General features: G+C 36.1%; 1 protein-coding gene across 1 annotated transcript in view; it reads right to left on the bottom strand.

The window, feature by feature from the left end:
- Nucleotides 1–19598, bottom strand: part of LEKR1 (leucine, glutamate and lysine rich 1) — a gene marked incomplete at its 5' end in the record, with an annotated part of 183857 nt that overhangs the window by 109148 nt on the left and 55111 nt on the right. The window lies entirely within an intron of this gene.

The following is a 19598-nucleotide window of genomic DNA, read 5'->3' as shown; positions in this document are numbered from 1 at the left end:
TTTTCCCTGATTTCTCTAGTATTTCTTTCTATATTACTAAATAACATGCTTATATTCTTATTCCTTAATATTTCAGTATTACCTAGTAAATTACAAATCAGCTAGGATCTGATACTGCTACTAATAACTGAGACATAAATATAATAGCTTAAATATACAAGAGTACATTATATCGCATAAAACAAATATATTGTTAGCCAATCTAGTGCTGATAATAATAGCTTTACAGAGTCATCAGAGCCCCAGGATCCTTCCAACTCTCTGGTCTACCATCTTTGGTGTGTGTTATTTTCATTGACCATGGCAGAAACCAGTGGCAGAAACTCCAACAACTCCTTTCCCATTCTAGACCAGTAGCAAGATGAGAATAATGGCTCACTCTGTTTTAAGGAGACTTTTTGGAAGTATCACCAATTACTTCTGCTGAACTTAGATATTAGACAACTGACCATACCTATTTCAAGTAGAGCAGATATAGCCACAGTTCTCTTACAAGGAAGAAGGAACAATGATGTCAGGGTAGGTAGCTAGCAGTTTCTATCACAATCCTAGTAAGAACTGATCCTTCTACACATACCAATATTCTTATATACACATACAAACACATTGCCTTCCTCGTCTCACCCTCCCAGTTTACTTAAATCAAATTTTTAATTTAGTATTTACATTATTCTTCACTAGTGAGCCCTATGTTATGATATGATCACATTTCTTTTCTTGTACAACTTTTTAATTGTCCCTGGATTAAAAAACCATTTCCTTTTCTTCTTAGTTTTCTGTGTACCTATTACTGATATATCTTCCAAATCTGGCAGAGGTGTAATTCTCTCTCAACACCTTCAGACACAGCAGAAAACTCTTCCATATCATTTCTTTTCTAGGAAACATCCTTCCCAGAGCTCTCTATTCTCCTTCTCCAATCTGGGTATTCTCTCAATTGACTCTAACAACTGTCATCCTGGGACTTCCCTTTCTTGTCATTTCAGGAACTGTCCTCAGCTCTCTTTCATGTCAAATCTTCTGTATCCTCGCTCTAAAGTCTTCCTCCTCTTTGTGTGATACATGGTAGGTTCTCCCTACTCTGCCCCTGCCCTGATTCTGAAGCTTTAAAAATTTTCTCTTTTCTCTTAGTATTCTTAAATTTCATCACAATATATTATCATGTCAATATTTTGTCCTTCTTTGTGCTGGACACTTCATGAGTATTTGTTTTGGAAACTGATGTTTAGTTCCAGGAACTTTACCCTAGGGAGAATAATTCCTTCCCCTTCATTTTCTGTTTCCTTTCTGGAACATCTTTCTATTTGGATGTGGAACCATCTGGAGAGATCTACTTTTCTTAAATTTTCTTGCCACCTTACTATTTTGACATTTTGTTTTAGTTCCATGATCTTCCATTCTGCCTATAAAATTTTTAATTTCTGCTATCATATTCTAATTATCAGGAATTCTTTCTTGTTCCCCAAAAGGTCCCTTTTTTTTATTACCCCTTGTTCTTATTTCATGGATACAATTTCTTCTCTTACTCTTTGATGATAATTTTGATATCAATTACACTGTGTTTTAAAATTTTCTTCAGCTTACTGCATTACTTCTGTTTTCTCTGGGTTTTTAAATTTGTTCCTTGCTTTGTTTTCTGTCTTTCACATTTGAAGCCTCCCTTATAGTCTGGAGATCCTTTGTTGTCTATTCGTATTTACAAATGAAGACAATTGGTCCAGTTCCTACAAGTTAATAAGGACAAAGGGAGAAAAGGGGGGAAAGTGGCTTTTCTAGATAAAAGAGAAGCAACAGGGGTGCCTGGGTAGCTCAGTCCTTAAGCGTCTGCCTTTGGCTCAGGTCATGATCCCAGGATTCTGGGACTGAGCCCTGCATCATGCTCCCTGTTCAGCAGGAAGCCTGCTTCTCCCTCTCCCACTCCCCCTGCTTGTGTTCCCTCTCTCGCTGTGTCTCCGTCAAATAAATAAATAAAATCTTAAAAAAGAGAGAGAGAGAGAGAGAAGCAACAAAAGTGACATGCAGACCTTCTATAGAACTAGATTCAAACAAACTAGTTTTTAAAAAATATTAAGGAAATTTGATTATGAACTGAGAATTAGAAAATACAGCAGAACTATTGCTAATTTGGGGATAATGATACTGTTGTTATATAAGAAAATGGCACATCACACTGAAGTAAATAGAAATGAAAATAGCATGCCATCTTGGGTTTTCCTTAAATTACTTTAGCAACAGAAAAAAGGGACAGATGAAACACAAATGACAAAAATTGTGGTAATTTTTGAATCTGTATTAATGGATATTTATTATACTATTTTCTCTTTAAAAACCTAACAAATGAGGCACTGAAATGCCTTAAGTTTCTGTGGTGTGCATTGGAATTATTAAATGATGGGCTTCAACTGCAGGAGACCATGTGGGGAATTAGCTATTTTGATAGTACCTATGCCATCTGCCAGAGTCAAGACAAGGTAATTAAAAGCCTTTGGGGAGGAAGGGTGGGAGAGAGGTTCTGCAAGCCTAAATGCACTTTTAAAATATTTTTAATAAATTTTCCTATTTTTCAGCCTCACTTTGTACCCTAACAAGTATTTCTTTTGGCATACTAGGAGAAAAAAATCAGCCACATGTTGTTTTCAGGAGTCACATATAAAAAAGATAATAATTAACAGAAATGTAGAAAATAAAAGTTAGAAAAATATATACCAGACCAGATGCTTTAAAAATGAGAAAAGATATACATTAATATTAATAACTAGCAACACAGTAAATTGAACCCTTTAGTTTTGATAAAAATCCTAATCTACCAAGAAAAATAATAATCATGAACTTTTACATACCCAAAACATGGTTCTAAAACATAAAGAAATATCTGTTAAAAATTCAGTGAGAACAAATTATTAATCATAATGGAAGGTATTAACACATTTCTCACAGAAATGGAATGGTTAAAATGATATGAAAAATAGTAAAGATACTGAGGATTTGAATAACATAATTAACAAATGATGTATTGATTTAATTGGAGGTTATATCTAATAATCATTCTTTCAAACACATGGTAGAATCATAAAAAGTGACCATGTAACCAGCCACAATTATTTAATATGTTCTTAGAAAGAAAAAAAATCATATATGCACACTCATTGCTTACAGTAAAATTACATGAAACATTTACAGCAAAAAGCCAATTAAAAATCTATATACATTGAAACTTAAAACATACATCTAATAAACATTGGGCCAAAGAAGATAATAATAAAAACTATTTAGAAATAAATAATAGAAACATGATATACCAAAGTATGCAGAGAAAAATGTATAGTCTTAAATGCATTTATTTTTAAAAAATGAATGGGTATTCTGAATGTCATGATCCAAGGGAAATGTATAAATGACAAAAAACAATCAATCCTCAGAAGCAAGGTACCCCAGTAGAAATAAGCACACCCAATTTTCGCATCTTGGTTTCTAAATACCATTTTCCAATAAAAGAAACCAAGGCATCTTAAAGAATTGGTTGATTCCAGAATTGGTTGGGGCAGAGAAAATCTAAGGCGAGCCTAGAACATTTTGTGGTGCCAGAAAGTAAGGAAGAGCTCAAGAAAGATAGGATACAGGTACCACCTGAGAGCTCCTAATAGCTAAAACTAGAAGAGTTTAGAAACAAAATAAATAACTATAGTATTTGAGTATAACCTACAAAATAAATGATTCCATACTGATACTAATAAGTAACTGAACAGGTAAGTAAATGGAAGAGAAAGAAAAGCCCTTCCCTCACAAGGAAATTCTAATTAATAAATATAGAAGGAATAAGGGAAGTATTTACTCCAAGATATCTGGTAATTGCAAAGGGAAAAATAATAATTCTACAGTGGAGGAACCTGGCAAACACCACCTTATCCAAGTGATCAAAGTTAACAACAACTGTAAGAAGACATACTGACAGCATATACATTCTATATGATATGCACATTGCTTCTGTGGTATTCTTGCCAAAAATGAATAATCTCAATATAATTATGAGTAAATATCAGACAAATCCAAATTAAGGGACATTCTACAAAATAACTGAAAAGCACTCTTGAAAAGCCTTGGGTCACGAAAGGCAAAGATTAAGGAACTGTCAGAGACCAAAGAAGCCTAAAACAGTATGAGCTCTAAATGCAATGTGTGATTCCAGATTGAATCCCAGACTGGAGAAAAGATGGTAGTGGCAAAACAGATACAATCAAATAAAGCCAGTAGGTTAGTTAATAGTATTGTATCAATTTTAATTTCCTAGTTTTTATAGTTGTACCATAGTTATGTAAGGTATTAACATTAGGGGAAGCTGGGCACATGGAAACTCTTTGTACTATTTTTGCAATCTTCCACAAATCAAAATTATTTCAAAATAAAAAGTAAAAAAACAACACACATACATATGCAATGAATAATTTGTACATGTCAAACATATCTGTAGTATAAATTGTGTAAAAGGGTGGGTGTATTTTAAATTTTGGAGGTTCTACAATATTTTTAATAGCAAAATAAAAGGAAACAAATTTTATGGTCAATACTAGAGAAATACTAACTAACCTATATGTAATATATATATAATACTATATAAAAAAAGAAAAAAGAATAAAATAGATCTCTATGTCCTGGCATGGAAAAAATACCAAGACTAATTATGGAGGAAAAAGAAAAGCTGTAATTCGGAGATCAATAAAAGCTTTCAAACACCTTCAGTGGGAATGTAAATCAATACAACTACTTTGAATACATAGATCTATAAACCCGGCCATATGTATAAGGCCATAATCCAGAATTTCCACACCTAATACATACCCAACAGAAATGTGCTCATCCATTCACCAAAGACATGCCCATGAATGCTCAAGGCACCAGTGATTATAACAGCCCTGAATCAAAAACAGCCCACATACCCATCCACAGCACACGAGATGAATCCACTGTGGTATATTCATACCATGGAAAACTGAACAGCAACAGGAATGAACAGCAGCTACCCAGTACAACATAGATGCATCTCACAAACATAATGTGAGTGAAGGAAAGCAGACAAAAGAATGTACACTATATAATTCCATTTTCATAAGGTTTAAAGAAAGGCAAAATTAATCTTTGGTGTTATAAATCAAGATACTAAATTCCTTTGGGTGGGTGACAGTAAAAGAGGTAAAGAAAGCTTCTGTTTCATGATCTGGGTACTGATTACGTGGGAAATTCACTTTGTGAAATTTAATTTAGCTCTACATGCGTATTTATGCATTTGTCTCTATATTGTACTTCAATAAAAACTTAGAAAGATAAAATAGAATTTAAATAAACATCTAGATAGCTTATTATGTGTATATAAGCCTATCAAGATTGATAAACGTGGAAAAATCCAGAAATATTAAAGGAAAATTTAAGTTAATATACTGATGGATTAAATGACATTTGTAGTAAAACATTCCTTAATTAAAGCCCACTCCAACTATTTAGATTTACACAGAAAAGAATTCTAAGCTTGAGTTTTTACAAAATATTTTCCTTTCTAGAATTAAAAAAAAATACACATTAAAACACTTACCAAGTTTACTTCTTTTAATATGTCCCCCAAATGAATGTTACATATAAATAGCATCTCAGGCCCTCTAACAATACTCCCTAAGAGGTTAGGCCACATTACTTCACTCTGTTCTGGCTATGTAAATTAGCCTCACTTCTTTCAAAATTAAACTGATATGGTTTAAAATGTCATGCCTGGAAAGGCACTAATGTTTGCTTTTACTGCATATATCAACTTTACGAAATAAACAATTCACATAATATTGTAATAAAGTATGTACTGTGCAAGCACACATTTTTCCTCTAACAGCCGTAATTCTGCATTAAAGTTGAATACTATGTTGATGTGAGGACATGTTGCTGTCTAGTGAGAGGGTATTCCAAACAGTAGGGACTAACAGCATGTTCTAGTGTAGAGAGCCCTGCGCTGGAACTTAGAGACTTGCATTATAAACCTCTTGCCAATGTGCCCATGAGAACACCATATTTATTACCCTTATCTATTTCCCAGCTTTTCCCTTAGCTAACTTGACTAAAACGAGTTTTGTGAGAATCACGGAGTTGTTAAACAAACTTGGGAAAGGTATTATAGTCTCTATTTCCATTTGGATCCTCTATTAAAATCACTCATAATGAAAATATTCTAAAGGAAAATACTTTAAAAACACCCTTTTAACTTCGCTCCACTCTGTAATCAAACACTTTAGAAAACACAACAAGAAAGCTAATCACATCATTGGGGATTTTACCACCTGTAACCTATATTCTTTTATGTCAAGCTCCTGGATCTAAGGATTCCTTTCTTTTTAGTCATTCCCTCAAACTGGTTTTGCAGCAATCTAAGATGACAGGTGGAAGCTCAGGGTCTAAAGAAACGAGGTGGGGGATTTTCAGGATTATAACCCACCAAGATCTGACAGGCAAGGCATCCAGTTATCAAAGGGAAAATTAGGACTACAACAAAGAAATCAATCAAAATATAGTACTTCAAGAGTTTGTGGGAAATGGATCTGAGAAATGGACATGCAACTAACTGCCAATTACAAAAAGTGGCTTCTGTAACTGCTCCTCTGGAATTAACCACTGCCTAAATGCATCCAGAAAATTAAATTCCTTTTCAAGAAAGTAGGAAATATGGGATGGGGAGCCCAAATATATGGGTAGATAATCATTTAGGATTCAATTAAACCAGAAAGAATTCTTATTTTTACACAGAAAACTCACTAAGCACTTTGTGAAACTCTGAAGACAGAAACCAAACTTCTTTACCTATTATCAGGAGTATGGCAACTTCAAAAATGTCACTTGGAGAAAGCCCAGGACCAAAAATGTCACTAACATCCAAATGCATAGGACAGTAGCGATATTTAAAACAAAATTATTCATGGGGCATCTGGGTGGCTCAGTTGGCTTAGCGTCTGATTCTTGATACTGGCTCAGGCCATGATCTCAGGGTCATGGGACTGAGCCCCGAATTGGGCTACGTGCTCGGCACAGAGTCCACTGGAGATTCCTTCCTTCTCCCTCTCCTCCCCCACCACTTTTGAGCTCACTTGTGTTCTCTATAAAATCTTTTTTAAAATAAATAAAAGAAAATTATTTGTGAATACAAACACGTAATTTCCTTTTGAGTAATATCCTATTGCTTTCCTTTATAGAATTACTATGATACCTATTTACATCTTCTTACAAGAGTTCTGGCTTAGTTACTAAAACATATCCTTTTTTGAGGTAATTTTATCCCAGTCATTATTGTATACATTATCAATGTATTTTCAGTATATTGATAACAAATGTACTCCTTAATAGTTTGGCTCCTTCTAAAGGGTGATTTCCCTATTGAGGTAAGGATCAGGAATATTTACCTTTGCTAAAAGGTAGAGGTCTCAAAGGTCTAACTATAATAAGCTGTTGTCTTGACTTTGAAATCACAAATTCATATTCATTCCTTCCCCTCTCCTCTTCCCCCTGTCTCTGTCTCTCTCCACCCTCTTCCAACGATGTGAGAGAATGGTACTTTGCATTGGACTGCATCAACACTGCTTTTTAAATTAACTTCATTTAATTAATCTCATTTGAAAAAAGTAAAAACGATTAACCTCATTTGAGCTTTATTCAGTCTTTGATTTCTTCCTTGGTCTCTTTACTTTTTATTTTTTAAATGGATAAATACCATAACCTCCCAAAACTAAAGCAGAAAGAAACAGAAAATTTGAACAGACTACAGCAATGAAATGGAATCAGTAATTAATAACTCTCCTGGCCTCTTTAATATATAGTCTATTAAATAGATCTTCCTTTGACTAAGTATGATACTCTTAAGCTTTACTAGTACATAAGAAGTTAAAAATCTTAACCCTGACTTAATAAACAAACACATAATACTGTACTGTAGGGTTGATATATATTTTCACAAAATGAGGGAGAAATGTTTTACTATATTTTCCTTGAAGGTAAGGGGCATAGAAGACAATTTGGACAAAAATGGAAATCTCCATCATTTTAAAATGCTCTTAATAAAATCACACTGTTCATGTAAAACACATTTAAATATCACTACCATCATTTTAAGGTACTCTAAATAATTACATTATTTATTCTTTATTGCACAAACTTACAATTCTTACTTCCCTAATTGTTCTGTCCCAGTTTTGGTAACAGCAGGCATTGATAAATATTCTTCTTTTGATTAACTCTAAAGGATGAAATGTATATAAAATCCCTGGATATTCTCTTTTACATGAAATTTGTTAAGCTACTGCTTTACCCACCCAATATGATTCCTTTTCTATGGAATCATCAATACTTTATGCAAGGAATTATTTTTTTCCACTCCACTCTGAAAGCTCCAAATATTCATATGATTGCCACAGAGGTTTCCATGTTCCAGGGCCCAACTCCACTGGCTAGATAGATGAAACACCTCCCCCAGAATGAGTCAGTCAGAGCTCTTTTCTAGCATGTGTTTTTCCCCTTGCACGAAAGAAAACAGTAGGCAGTCCCTCTCAGGTGGCAGAAAATATAAGAAGTAAAACTTAGGCATTGTGGGGAACTGCTTTTCCTTCTGAAAGGAGAAAAGTAAATCTGCAGTGGTAGAGAATAAAGCCAGGATGCAAAGAAAAGCAGAGATGAAAGACAAGAAAATCTTAGGGGTGGTCATGACCTTTGTTCAGGTTATTCCTGAGGCCTAGTTTCATAGGCCTTTCCAAGGTTTAATTTTTTTCCTTGAGATCTGTGATCCATTAAACACTTTTTGCTCAAGCTGGTTCAAGCTAGATTTTAGTCACTTACAATTAAGAGGATTTATTTATTTATTTATTTATTTATTTGACAGACAGAGGTCACAAGTAGGCAGAGAGGCAGGCAGAGAGAATGGGGGAAGCAGGCTCCCTGCTGAGCAGAGAGCCCAGCCTCAATCCCAGGACCCTGAGATCATGACCAGAGTGAAGGCAGAAGCTTAACCCACTGAGCCACCCAGGCACCCCCAATTAAGAGTTTTAACTAATAGTGTATGGCTCAGGATCTATTATATAGCAAACCTACAATTAACTTCTAAAGTTAGACTGAAGATTGAATGCTTTCTAATAATCCTTAAAAATGGAAAACACTGGGGAGAGGAGTCAAGATGGCAGAGAAGTAGCAGGCTGAGACGACATCAGGTAGCAGGAGATCAGCTAGATAGCTTATCTAACCATTGCGCACACCTACAAATCCAACGGGAAATCTAAGAGAAGAGCAACAATTCTAGAAACAGAAAATAAATCACTTTCTGAAAGATAGGACCTGCGGAGAAGTGAATCCAAAACGACGGGAAGATAGACCGCGGGGGGGGAGGGGCCGGCTCCCAGCAAGCGGCAGAGCAACAGAACACAGAATCAGGAGTTTTAAAAGTCTGCTCCATGGAGGGACATCACTCCAGAGGCTAAACTGGGGGGGGGGGGGAGCCCATGAGGGGTCAGCATAACCCCAGGCCCCGCGGGGTCACAGAAGGACTGGGAGTGTCTGAGTGTCGCAGAGTTCGCAGGTATTAGAGCAGGGAAGCCAGCTACAGAGACAGAGCTGAGGAGTGAGCTCTCAGCTCAGGGTTACCTTGAACCGGTCACAGGCTGGGTGAGCTCAGAGCACGGCCTGAGGCCACGGAGACGGAAGCAACCAGGCGCTTTTCTCCAAGTGTGAGCAATTGAGCACTTTCCTCCAAGTGCGACCAGAGGCCAGGGAGACAGGGGCGGTTAGGCGCCTTTCTCTGAGGGTGCACTGAGGAGCAGGACCCCGAGCTCTCGGCTCCTCTGGGCTGGAGATTGGGAGGCCGCCATCTTCATTCCCGTCCCCCGGAACTCCACGGAAAGCACTCAGGGAACAAAAGCTCCTGAAAGTGAGCCCGAGAGGATTATTTAGCCCGGCCCCTGGTAAGGGCAGTGCAATTCCGCCTGGGGCAAAGACACCTGAAAATCACTACAACAGGCCCCTCCCCCAGAAGATCAACAAGAAACCCAGCCAAGACCAACTTCACTCACCAAGAACAGTGGAATTCCAGAGGAGGAGAAAGCAAATCTTATCTGGACAGAATGACAAGGCGGAAAAACTCACCACAAAAAAAAAAAAAAAAAAAAAAAAAAAACAAGAGGCAGTACCGAAGGCTGGGGACCTAATCAATACGGACATTGGTAATATGACAGATCTAGAGTTCAGAATGACGATTCTCAAGGTTCTAGCCGGGCTTGAAAAAGGCATAGAAGATATTAGAGAAACCCTCTCCTTTCTGGAGAAATAAAAGAACTAATAATAAAAGAACTAAATCTAACCAAGTTGAAGTCAAAAAAGCTATTAATGAGGTGCAATCAAAAATGGAAGCTCTCACTGCTAGGATAAATGAGGCAGAAGAAAGAATTAGTGACATAGAAGACCAAATGGCAGAGAATAAAGAAGCTGAGCAAAAGAGAGACAAACAAATACTGGACCACGAGGAGAGAATTCGAGAGATAAGTGACACCATAAGATGACACAACATTAGAATAATTGGGATTCCAGAAGAAGAAGAAAGAGAGAGGGGAGCAGAAGGTATATTGGAGACAATTATTGTAGAGAATTTCCCTAACATGGCAAAGGGAACAAACATCAAAATCCAGGAGATGCTAAGAACGCCCCTCAAAATCAATAAAAATAGGTCCACACCTGGTCACCTGATAGTAAAATTTACAAGTCTTAGCGACAAAGAGAAAATCCTGGAAGCAGCCCGGGAAAAGAAGTCTGTAACATACAAGGGTAAAAACATTAGATTGGCAGCGGACCTATCCACATAGACCTGGCAGGCCAGAAAGAACTGGCATGATATATTCAGAGCACTAAACGAGAAAAACGTGCAGCCAAGAATACTATATCCGGCTAGGCTATCATTGAAAATAGAAGGAGAGATAAAAAGCTTCCAGGACAAACAAAAGCTGAAAGAATTTGCAAACACCAAACCAGCTCTACAGGAAATATTGAAAGGGGTCCTCTAAGCAAAGAGACACCCTAAAAGTAGTAGATCAGAAAGAGACAGAGACAATATACAGGAACAGTCACCTTACAGGCAATACAACGTCACTAAATTCATATCTCTCAATAGTTACCCTGGATGTTAAAGGGCTAAATGCCCCAATCAAAAGACACAGGGTATCAGAATGGATAAAAAAACAAAGCCCATCAATATGCTGCCTACAAGAAACTCATTTTAGACCCGAAGACACCTCCAGATTTAAAGTGAGGGGGTGGAAAACAATGTACCATGCTAATGGACATCAGAAGAAAGCTGGGGTGGCAATCCTTATATCAGATCAATTAGATTTTAAGCCAAAGACTATAATAAGAGATGAGGAAGGACACTATATCATACTCAAAGGGTCTGTCCAACAAGAAGACCTAACAATGTTAAATATCTATGCCCCTAACATGGGAGCAGCCAACTATATAAACCAATTAATAACAAAATCAAAGAAATACATCAACAGTAATACAATAATAGTAGGGGACTTTAACACTCCCCTCACTGAAATGGACAGATCATCTAAGCAAAAGATCAACAAGGAAATAAAGGCCTTAAATGACACACTGGACCAGATGGATATCACAGATACCTTCAGAACATTCCATCCCAAAGCAACAGAATATACATTCTTCTCTAGTGCACATGGAACATTCTCCAGAATAGACCACATCCTGGGTCATAAATCAGGTCTCAACCGGTATCAAAATATTGGGAGCATTCCCTGCATATTTTCAGACCACAATGCTCTGAAGCTAGAACTCAATCATAAGAGGAAATTTGGAAAGAACCCAAATACATGGAGACTAAACAGATTCCTTCTAAAAAATGAATGGGTCAACCAGGAAATTAAAGAAGAATTGAAAAAAATCATGGAAACAAATGATAATGAAAACACAATGGTTCAAAATCTGTGGGACACAATAAAGGCAGTCCTGAGAGGAAAATATATGGCGGTACAAGCCTTTCTCAATAAACAAGAAAGGTCTCAAATACATAACATAACCCTACACCTAAAGCAGCTGGAGAAAGAACAACAAAGAAAGCCTACACCCAGCAGGAGAAGAGAAATCATAAAGATCAGAGCAGAAATCAATGAAATAGAAACTAAAAAAACAACAGAACAAATCAACAAAACTAGGAGCTGGTTCTTTGAAAGAATTAATAAGATTGACAAACCCCTGGTCAGACTTATCAAAAAGAAAAGAGAAAGGACCCAAATAAATAAAATCATGAATGAAAGAGGAGAGATCACAACCAACACCAAAGAAATACAAACAATTATAAGAACATACTATGAGCAACTCTGCACAAACAAATTCGACAATCTGGAAGAAATGGATACATTTCTAGAGACATATCAACTACCACAACTGAACCAGGAAGAAGTAGAAAACTTGAACAAACCCATATCCAGTAAGGAGATTGAAACATTCATCAAAAATCTCCAAACAAACAAAAGTCCAGGACCAGACGGCTTCCCAGGGGAATTCTACCAAACATTTAAAGAAGAATTAATTCCTATTCTCCTGAAACTGTTCCAAAAAATAGAAATGGAAGAAAAACTTCCAAACTCATTTTATGAGGCCAGCATCACCTTGATCCCAAAACCAGACAAGAATCTGATTAAAAAAAGAGAATTACAGACCAATATCCTTGATGAACACAGATGCGAAAATTCTCACTAAAATACTGGCCAATAGGATCCAACAGTACATTAAAAGGATTATTCACCACGACCAAGTGGGATTTATTCCAGGGCTGCAAGGTTGGTTCAACATCCGCAAATCAATCAATGTGATAAAATACATTAACAAAAGAAAGAATAAGAACCATATGATACTCTCAATAGATGCTGAAAAAGCATTTGACAAAGTGCGGCATCCCTTCCTGATTAAAACTCTTCAAAGTGTAGGGATAGAGGGCACATACCTCAATATTATCAAAGCCATCTACGAAAAACCCACTGCAAATATCATTCTCAATGGAGAAAAACTGAAAGCTTTTCCGCTAAGGTCAGGAACATGGCAAGGATGTCCGTTATCACCACTGCTTTTCAACATAGTACTAGAAGTCCTAGACTCAGCAATCAGACAACAAAAAGAAATTAAAGGCATCCAAATTGGCAAAGAAGTCAAACTATCACTCTTTGCAGATGATATGATACTATATGTGGAAAACCCAAAAGGCTCCACTCCAAAACTGCTAGAACTTGTACAGGAATTTAGTAAAGTGTCAGGATATAAAGTCAATGCACAGAAATCAGTTGCATTTCTTTACACTAACAACAAGACAGAAGAAAGAGAAATTGAGGAGTCAGTCCCATTTACAATTGCACCCAAAACCATATGATACCTAGGAATAAACCTAACCAAAGAGGCAAAGAATCTATACTCAGAAAACTATAAAGTACTCATGAAAGAAATTGAGGAAGACACAAAGAAATGGAAAAATATTCCATGCTCATGGATTGGAAGAACAAATATTGTGAAAATGTCTATTCTACCTAAAGCAAACTACACATTTAATGCAATCCCTATCAAAATCCCATCCATTTTTTTCAAAGAAATAGAACAAATAATCCTAAAATTTATATGGAACCAGAAAACACCTCGAATAGCCAAAGGAATATTGAAAAAGAAAGCCAAGGTTGGTGGCATCACAATTCTGGACTTCAAGCTCTATTACAAAGCTGTCATCATCAAAACAGTATGGTACTGGCACCAAAACAGACACATAGATCAATGGAACAGAATAGAGAGCCCAGAAATAGACCCTCAACTCTATGGTCAACTAATCTTCGACAAAGCAGGAAGGAATGTCCAATGGAAAAAAGACAGCCTCTTCAACAAATGGTGATGGGAAAATTGGACAGCTGCATGCAGAAAAATGAAATTGGACTATTTCCTTACACCACATACGAAAATAGACTCAAAATGGATGAAGGACCTCAATGTGAGAAAGGAATCCATCAAAATCCTTGAGGAGAACGCAGGCAGCAACCTCTTTGACCTCAACCGCAGCAACTTCTTCCTAGGAACATCGCCAAAGACAACAGAAGCAAGGGCAAAAATGAACTATTGGGATTTCATCAAGATCAAAAGCTTTTGCACAGCAAAGGAAACAGTTAACAAAACCAAAAGACAACTGACAGAATGGGAGAAGATATTTGCAAACGACATATCAGATAAAGGGCTAGTATCCAAAATCTATAAAGAGCTTAGCAAACTCAACACCCAAAGAACAAATAATTCAATCAAGAAATGGGCAGAGGACAGGAACAGACATTTCTGCAAAGAAGACATCCAGATGGCCAACAGACACATGAAAAAGTGCTCCACATCACTCGGCATCAGGGAAATACAAATCAAAACCACAATGAGATACCACCTCACACCAGTCAGAATGGCTAAAATTAACAAGTCAAGAAATGACAGATGCTGGCGAGGATGCGGAGAGAGGGGAACCCTCCTACACTGTTGGTGGGAATGCAAGCTGGTGCAACCACTCTGGAAAACAGTGTGGAGATTCCTCAAAAAACTGAAAATAGAGCTATCCTATGACCCAGAAATTGCACTACTGGGTATATATCCTAAAGATACAAACGTGGTGCTCTGAAGGGGCACGTGCACTCGAATGTTTATAGCAGCAATGTCCACAATAGCCAAACTATGGAAAGAACCTCGATGTCCATCAACAGATGAATGGATAAAGAAGAAGTGGTATATATACACAATGGAATACTATGCAGCCATCAAAAGAAATGAAATCTTGCCATTTGCAACGATGTGGATGGAACTAGAGGGTATTATGCTTCATGAAATAAGTCAATAAGAAAAAGACAATTATCATATGAGCTCCCTGAAATGACGAAGTGGAAAGGCAATGTAGGGGGGTTGGGCGGGTAGGAAAAAGGAAAAATGAAAGAAGATGGGATCGGGAGGGAGACAAACCATAAAAGACTCAATCTCAAAAAATAGACTGAGGGTTGCTGGGGGGAGGGGCTATGGGAGAGGGTGGTGGGGATATGGACATTGGGGAGGGTATGTGCTATGATGAGTGCTGTGAAATGTGTAAACCTGGCGATTCACAGACTTGTACCCCTGGGGATAAAAATACATTATATGTTTATTAAATAAATTAATTAATTAAAAAATAATAAAAAATAAAAAAAAATTTTAAATGGAGAACATTTAGCGAAATAAGCTCATGACAATAAACAGGCAACTTGGAGGAAAGCAATATTCTGAGTAAAAAACTGAAAAAAAGGTATACCACTAAAATTCAGAGAAATGGAACTTGAAATATTCATAATTGTTAATTATAACAACTATATATTTACATATAATATATATAACATGTGTTTGAATTTCTACATGTATAAATCCCTCATTGTAGAGTTTCTGTCCCTTACAGCAGAACTCACTTTAACCAATACACTTTGTACTGTCTAGGACTTGGGAAGTCTCCATGGGCCCTTCAGAGTTACCAAGGGGAAGTGAGCACAGGTCCTCTTGCTGTTAGATCTTCAGACTAACTTGAGGACTCTATCACACACTCTCCTATTCTGGGACACTAACCAGTGCCTAATCTCTCTCTTTTCTACTTTTTTCTCACTTCCTCAATTCACAGGGTCTTTATCTCTCCTACTAGAGGAAAAAATTATTTCCTTACATTCATCCAAATCTACAGTTTTTGCCATAAACTGCTTGCCCTTAGTTCCTCGGGGCTTTGAATTTTCTTTTTAGTGAAGTATAATTAACATGTTATATTAGTTTCAGTATATAGCATATTGATTGAACAATCCTATATATAATTCAGAGCTCATCACTATAAACATATATACCATCTGTCACCACACATTATTACAATATTATTGATTATATTCCCTATGCTGTACTTTTCAACTGACTTATTTTATAACTCTAAGTTTGTAACTGTTAATCCTCTTTAGCAATTTCACCCATCACCCCAACCACTTCCCCTCTGGCAACCACATTTGTTCTCTGTATTTAAGTCTGTTTTTTGTTTGTTTCTATGTTCATTTGTTTTGTTTTTTAGATTCCAATTATAAGTAAAATCATACAGCTTTTGTTCTTCTCTACCTGACTTATTTCACTTAGCATAATACCCTCTAGATCCATCCATGTTGCAATAAATGACAAGATCTTTGATCTTTCTTTTTAGGGCTGCATAATAATCCATTACACACACACACACATACACACACACACACCACATCTTCTTTATCCATTTATCTATTCAGTGGACCTCTAGAGATTGCTTTCATATCTTGGTTATTGTAAATAACATTTTAAAAATATTTTAATCTAATAAAATAACAAAGATTTTAAAAAATGAGTATGCAATCCAATATTGGTAAATTACAATGAAACAACATTCTCTTACATCATTTGTGGGAGAATAAATTTTTAATAGTCTGTTTTTGTAATGCATTTAGAAACTATGGATTAAGAAGCTTAACATATTCATATTCTTTGACTCAGGAATTCCACTGCTGGGATCTAAATTGAGGAAATAGATCTAACCACAGAAAACTTTTTTGTTTTCTTTGGCCTTGAAGAAAGCCAATCACCTTAGTAATTTGCAGTAGCAAAAATCTAAGAGCAATACAAATGTTCACAAGAAAATTATTAATTGATTTACTAAGGCAATTTTAGTTATTAAAAATAATTTTATACTAGGTGTGCAATAATACAGAAAAATACCATTATGGTGTTAGATTTTTAAAAATTAGGATATCAAATTACATAACTTTTAAAAAATATAAACAATGAAAATTATTATAAATATAAGTTAGATATCATTCTATATGTTTACATGGAATATGATTTGCATTCCAAAGACTGCTATTAGTGAAAAGTCGATCTCTATGAAAGGGCTAACACCTTAAATTAAGGACAGAAGCCACCGTTCTCCAAATATAGGAATACATAGCTACCCTGTATAAGGGGCTGGCTACTCAGATGACCTTGCTTCTATATTTTAAATCTTGGTGGTTCTGACATATATAATAATTTCTTTTTTATTTTATTTTATTTTATTTTATTTTATTTTATTTTATTTTATTTATTTGACAGAGATCACAGGTAGGCAGAAAAGCAGGCAGAGAGAGAGGAGGAAGCACGCCCCCCCCGCTGAGCAGAGAGCCCCATACAGGGCTCTATCCCAGGACCTCGGGATCATGACCCAAGCCGAAGGCAGAGGCTTCAACCCACTGAGCCACCCAGGTGCCCCATAACAATTTCTTAAAACTCAATTTTAGTGTAGTCTTTCATACTATTCAGGAGCTCCTCAGTGACATTTAGGTTTATGTCCTTTTAGCTAAAATACATGTATTTATTCTTTTCACCCTATAATAATAAAATACTATATATAAGATTATTTTTTAAAATCTTTTATTAAAATTCTTATAGAAAAAATAACTTTTGATTGTGAAATTCAGCTTCTAAATCTCTTTTTCTCATTAAAATATACCTTTTAAACTGTGATTTTTTTAATGCTTTTAGGGTAATAAAATGAACACATTTTAAAAAAGAGATTTGACTCCAAAAGCTAGTATCAGTTACCTCGGGAAGTGACATTAAGGGAAATCTTTTTCATCTACTTTCTACTTTCCAAATATTCTATCATGTGCACAGTAAAAACAAGATACTTAATTTAAAAAAATAAACAATAGCAAATAATTTATAATGTTTAAAGCAATAAAAAATGAGTGCATTTGAAAGATAGTATGATAGCCCATTGACTAATGTATAATTAGATTACATTAGTTGCTTTAAACATTAGTCTACACATCTGTTCTTCTTTGAAAAAGTTCAAGAGTTATATGTGAGCTTCTAGAAATAATGCGTAGAACTGTAAGATATTCAAAGAATCATTAAAATTTGAGGCTTCCTTTCTTCCCATTTTTAGGTTTGAAGCAATAATAAATCTGCCTCAATCAAGGAAAAGAGAATATGTAACAGCTTCAGGTCACTATTTTTAATATTCTGATAAAACTGTAATTACATTAAGGAGGAAAAACAAAAATAGAAATCATTTACTCAGAAATGTATATGACATGCCCACTATGTACGTGATAGCACACAGGCATCAGTGAAGACTGGGAAATAAAGGCATGGCACCAGTCTTCTAGTGATTCAGGGTTAGTTGTGGGAGAGGATAAACATGAAGAGTTACATTACAGCAGGATAAAGATGGTAAAGGAGGAAGGCAGACGAGAGGAGTCAGAGAGGCAAGGAACCAGCTGCTCTTTGTGTGTCCTTGAAAGTATGAAGAACTTTCTGATTAGAGAATTCTCTGACTGCACCATGAATGCTATTGAAAATAGGCAAGGAAAAAGGGGAGAAGATAAGAGGAAAGAGGTTGCCCAGGCATAATGGAGGGAAGAAAACAAAATTTGTTAGAAAGACTTTTATTTTCTTCTCCAAATATTTTAAGGAAGAGGAAAAAGCTGTGAGTAATTATGGTTACTTCCAGCTGAAAGATCATTCCATGATCTTCATTAATACAGTAGTGACATTTAAAAATGCCCAAAGAATCTTTTTGACAAGATATTACATGCACTTCATTTTACTATTCAAAGAGGATAAGGAAAAGAAATTAGTAGTATTTGTTCAAAATTCAACTTATTGCCTGCCATACTCTAAGGAAACAAAATTACGAAGTATTCTCCAACTACAAATTTTTAAATGACTTAAGAATATAATAGCCAAATATTCTTATAGTTAACAAACCTACTTTATTTTTGGCCAGTTTTTCTGCTATCAGTGTTTCACTAAATATTTTCTAATTCAAATCCTGTAGCCTTAACACTGAAAGTTTTCTAATTACAATGCCATTAAGAAATGTAGGGACACCTGGGTGGCTCAGTGGTTTAAGCCTCTGCCTTCAGCTCGGGTCATGATCTCAGGGTCCTGGGATCAGGCCCCACATCGGGCTCTCTGCTCAGCGGGGAGCCTGCCTCCCCCCTCTCTGCCTGCCTCTCTGCCTACTTGTGATTTCTGTCTGTCAAATAAATAAATGAAATCTTAAAAAAAAAAGAAAGAAATGTAATATGGCTTTTGTAGATCATCAAATAATGGCACCATGGTCTCCAACTAACTTAAAGCAGACGTTTATTAGGGTGACAAAAAACACCTCAATTATAGGGTTGGATAAGAATTGTTATACAATTTCTTTGTAGAGGGTGCAATGATAAACAGAACCCAGAGCTTAGCTGGTATGAAGACTTGCCTGGGTTCTGCTGTATGCAGTCTTACAGTTGCCCAATTCTGAAGTTACAAACCAGTCCCTGAACATGCTTTATTTGGCTTCATTTCTCATGAGGACCATTTCAAATTTCAGAGATTTTACATGAAGATCCAGATTCCCCACTTTTCTTTAAAAATCAAGTAATTCAGGGGCACCTGGGTGGCTCAGTTGTTAAGCATCTGCCTTCCCCTCAGGTCTATGATCCCAGGGTCCTGGGATGGAGCCCTGCTTGGAGCCC

The sequence above is a fragment of the Martes martes genome (assembly GCF_963455335.1).
Source record: "Martes martes genome assembly, chromosome: 1".
NCBI lineage: Eukaryota > Metazoa > Chordata > Mammalia > Carnivora > Mustelidae > Martes > Martes martes.
This window is presented reverse-complemented; position numbering and strand designations above follow the sequence as displayed.